Source organism: Gadus morhua, chromosome 8, assembly GCF_902167405.1.
Source record: "Gadus morhua chromosome 8, gadMor3.0, whole genome shotgun sequence".
NCBI classification, from domain to species: domain Eukaryota; kingdom Metazoa; phylum Chordata; class Actinopteri; order Gadiformes; family Gadidae; genus Gadus; species Gadus morhua.
The window spans coordinates 13,430,617-13,435,616 of NC_044055.1; the positions used below are offsets into that span (position 1 = coordinate 13,430,617).

The 5,000-nt window shown below is 43.3% G+C and overlaps 1 protein-coding gene across 1 annotated transcript in view; it reads right to left on the reverse strand.

Moving 5' to 3' along the window:
- Window positions 1–3,749: 3,749 nt before the first annotated feature.
- Window positions 3,750–5,000, reverse strand: part of LOC115549548 (glutamate decarboxylase 1) — an 8,180-nt gene continuing 6,929 nt past the window's right edge. Inside the window, exon 11 of the mRNA XM_030364819.1 lies at window positions 3,750–5,000. This exon is cut by the window's right edge and continues 1,179 nt beyond it. The gene's annotated coding sequence lies outside the window, so the exon portion shown is untranslated.

A 5,000-nucleotide genomic window follows, 5' to 3' on the forward strand; every position in this document is an offset into this window, starting at 1 on the left:
CTACTCCCTGATGTTAACCCTAGTCCTACTCCCTGATGTTAACCCTATCCTACTCCCTGATGTTAACCCTAGTCCTACTCCCTGATGTTAACCCTATCCTACTCCCTGATGTTAACCCTATCCTACTCCCTGATGTTAACCCTATCCTACTCCCTGATGTTAACCCTATCCTACTCCCTGATGTTAACCCTAGTCCTACTCCCTGATGTTAACCCTATCCTACTCCCTGATGTTAACCCTATCCTACTCCCTGATGTTAACCCTAGTCCTACTCCCTGATGTTAACCCTATCCTACTCCCTGATGTTAACCCTAGCCCTACTCCCTGATTATAACCCTAGTCCTACTCCCTGATGTTAACCCTAGCCCTACTCCCTGAATATAAACGTTAATGGAACATGGGCCCATAGGGAGGGACGTGACCCCTGACCTCTCCTCCCCCCTTCCCCCATCAGGACCTCCACCTCTCCTCCACCGGGACCTCCAACTCTCCTCCATCAGGACCTCAGACTCTCCTCCCTCTCCCTGGAGGACCTTTAGGAGGGTGGAGCTCTTATCAGGGCCTCCACCTCTCCTCCATCAGGACCTCCACCAGGACCTCCATCAGGACCTCCACCTCTCCTCCATCAGGACCTCCACCTCTCCTCCCGTCTCCTCGTTCTCCTAACTTAAGGGGATAGCTGGACCTTCTGAAACTGGTCTTTCCTGCTTTACTTGAAGGCATCTTTTCCCGTAGAGATTGCGGATCAAAACGACGAGAAGAATAAGAATAATCTCTAGAGCTGTAATATTAATTCACCGTATACCAAGAGGGTTTTAAGGAAATGTTATGTTGTTTTTTATGTTATGAACATTTTAAGTGTCAAATACTATTTTATTTTTGTGGTGGAACACTGCTCCAGGGAATTTTAACCATGGTTGCCAACTTTAGCTGGTGGGGCTGATTGCAGCCTAGCTATCAAACCCCAGCCCCAGCAGATGCAGACTCCTCTCTCTGCTGGCCGAGAAGGGGAACTACCACTGGTTTCATCTAAACACCCCCCTCGGATGGCCGAGAAGGAGAATTACCAATGGTTACACCAAAACACCCCCCTCTGCTGGCCGAGAAGTAGAACTACCATTGGTTTCACCTTAACACTGATAGCTAGGAGCCTGGTAGCCGAGAAGGGAAACTACCACTACTGGCTCCCAGCTGTTGAAGGGATGAGAAACTCTTGTAGAAAAAAATAAAAAATCGATATAGCCTTATGGGTTCAATGTATCGAGCCTGGGGGTGTAGGTTGTATATATCGCTTGAAGAAAAAGAAAAATGTGTTGATATATTGAGCCTGAGTGAGGGTGGCTAGGTCACATATATCGCCTCGGGAAAAAAATAATCCATCAAAATATTGAGCCATAGGGGTAGGTTCAATATATTGCTTGAGTAAAAAACAATCTATACAGCATAATGCTATATTCGAACTGGGGGGGTAGGTTCAATATATAGAACCTGGGGGGGAGGTTGAATATATTGTACCTAGGGGGGTTGGTTCAATTATATCGCTTGAAAAAAAATCGATAAAGTCTAATGATATATTTAACCTGGGGGGGTAGGTTCGAAATATTGAACCTGGGGGGGTAGGTTCAATATAGGCTATCGGTTGAAAAAAAGTATCTATATAGCCTAATGATATATTGAACCTGGGAGGGTAGGTTCAATATATTGCTTGAAAAAAAAAAGTAGCGATATCGCTAGAAATTTTCTAGCGATTAACCCACCATGATGCACTTAACAGTGCATCATGGCGGGTAAGTTAAAGGACTGCTATGTATTTACAGATAATGGGCACAAGGGGGTGATAAAGGTACGTTATATCCACATCCTCTTCATCGCCGTTCCTCCCATCCAAAGTACATGGTTGAGCTGTCTACACCGTCTACCCACTGCACCGTCCGTCAACGGATGACGGAAGGTGTGGCTTACGGATGGGGGAGTAGCCTTTGCAGAGGCATAGAGTGGTGAAGTCACGCCTCTTCCGGTAGAGCCCATGGGACCTATGAGATCGTAAATACGAATGGGTTTCAATGGAGAGAAAGTAATTATTTTCTGGTCCCAGTCATTAAATGCCCCGGATTACACATATGTTGTTTGTGGATGAAAAGAAAAATAAACATTTTCGTGACGAGGTTTGATAATGTTAGGTTTTTTCCAAGGGGAGGATAAAAGCATCAAAAGTGGTGAAAACCATTATAAGTTGGGCCATGTGGAGTGTTTCAGTTATGCCGATGGGGAGATTCGGTCTTGTCCACGCCAGTCGCAGGGAGCGTGACGTCACATAGGCCTACGAGACATGCAGTCTTTCTCATTGTGTTTTCTCTACAGCCTTTAACTGAACAATTGCACAATAAACGGTCAAACTCTTGACATGAAAAATTATCATTTAAATCCACAAACAACATATGTGTAATCCGGGGCATATATAGCCTGGGACCAGAAGATAATTAGCCAGCTTTCTCTCCATTGAAACCCAAAATGTCATGGACGTTCGTCACGTTCATATCATAAAACATGTCCTAACAACCGATTTATTGGATTTTATAGATGGTACCAACAGAGGCCGCAATTGTTGTTTATGTGTGTGTGACGTAAAAGCTGTGAGTACCCCAGTTGCACACACCCATAAACAACAATCGTTGTTCTGGCACGAATTCACGGCAGTGAGTTACTGGTTTGACTGCCGTCCCAGGGCACAGTCACAGGTAGAAGGTTGTGAAAACACGATGGATTAATATGGATTAGGATTTTAGGACTACCATATTTCCATCTATTGATACTCTTCTATTGATACTCATCTGTTGATCTCAATGTACTTCACTAAATAAAACAAACTACAATACTTTCATAATCATATTAAAGGTGGATAAGTGTATATGAGATGTCGACTACAATATAGGTCAAAACTACCCCAGGTCCATGGATGAATCATAGACACCCAGAAAACAGGAGGAAAGAGGCAGTTTAAAATGCCATTTGGACCGGGAGAAGAGCCCTGTGGTGCCAGGGGGCCGAGCAGAAGCAGAAGATGACAGAGGACGAGAGAGCGTGACGGAGAGAAAGAGAGTGGGGAGGTAAAGGGTGGAAGACTGGTAGCGAGCGGTAGAGGCTGGGAGCAGAGGAGGCAATGAGGAGTAGGAAGAGAAGAGAAGGGGAGAGAGAAAAGACAGGGAGGGAGACTTATGTTGGAGAACAGCCAGCACTAAATTCAGCCTACGGCGAAGGAAAATCTTCTCGGGGATGATTAGACAGAGGAGATGTGTGTCGGAAAAAGATTGTGTGTTGGAGGTAATAATGGTGTGTGTGTGTGTGTGTGTGCTCGCTAGTTTGTGCAAGTGTTTTTGTGTAGGTTGGTTTGTGCACGTGCGTGTCTGTGTGTGTGGGTGCAGTTAGCTAACAGATGGCTATTTGTTAGCATTGGTGAGGGACTCCTTTCTCAGCCAAACGATTTCAACTGTATCTCCTCTCTCATGGGCCTTGTTCAACTAGCGACCATCTTGGTTCCAAACTTTGGTTACTCAAGCTTCTGAACGCTATCTGGGTGGGGGGAATGCTGAATCCCACGTAGGGTTCCAACCACACATCTGGCGTTTGGAATCAAGATGGCTGCTTGGTGAGTAGGCCCATGCCTTCTCTCTTGTGTCTAATGGCTAGTTTCGAGTGGCTGGTAAATAAAAGGGGTTTTGTGGGCAAAGCAAAGACAAGGATCACACCGGTGACTTCAATAAACTTTATTATAGACTTTTATATTGGTGGTGGTATAATTCTATTAAAGTGCCGTCGGATACTCCTGGGAAAGCGTTCCTTTAATTTAACAATTGGGCTTCATCGTAAAAATGACTTCTCACACTTCGGAATCATTGGTCACATTGTTACACACACGCACACACATTATCATGGTACACATGATTTATACAGTTGTGCAGTTGTTTCACTTATATGGTCCCTAAATATCATGAATACTCAGTTAACGTAACTTATTACAGATATATTACGGCAAGAGATACACATCCATTTTAAATGGAAGGAAGAAAGACATTGTGCAAAGACACAAACCGAAGCTCATTTTCTGGAATAAGATATTCCTCTGCGTTCCGGAAAAAAACACTTAAAATACAGGTATTTTTCTCTTACAATAAATATACTATTTTACATTAAAACTATTAGGATACAGACTTATACAACAATAATCTTTTACCCGCCCACCCCACCCATAAGCCTACAACATACATTCCCAATAAAGAAACAACCGCAAAATCTTCTCTCTCAAATAAACGTCGGGTTCTGGAGAAGGATCGACGTCGTAGTCTCACGATAATCTCACGTTAATCTCACATTAATCTCGCCTCCGAACATTCAGTCAAACTTCCCACAATGCAACATTCCACACGGACTGCAACAAGGTCAGAGAGGGGAAACAGGTAACATCTTACACACACACACACACACACACTTACACACACTATAATCTACACAAGGTTGTACTCATATATATGTACGTATAATGGATTGCTTCGGTCCACATTCTCTTTCTTTGGCTGGCAAAGGTCTCATTCCACTCGTCTCCCATAGTTACATCTAAAATTAATCTACTGTGTGACAAACATCTAGATAACATTTACACTTAAATACCTGATTCTGCAAAACAGTGGAGACATAATAATAACACATATTTGTCATTAAGTCGCTAGATATCATATTGTTGAATTTTAAGGGTTCGAAACTCACATGGGTATCGACTAATTATGTGGCGGACAACAGGCCAGTGTTTTATGCTTTTTCTAACCATAAAAGTCGAAAAACGACTAGGTTTCAAATTCAAAACCTTGTTCCATACAACTTCCACAAAGGGAAAGTATTGCAAATCGTAGATTAGTTGGCAGGGGTTAACACAGCTGGTTACTTCAGTGTGCACATCAAATGTTAGCTCATTTAAACACAGTGCTATTTTAGAAGACAAAATGACA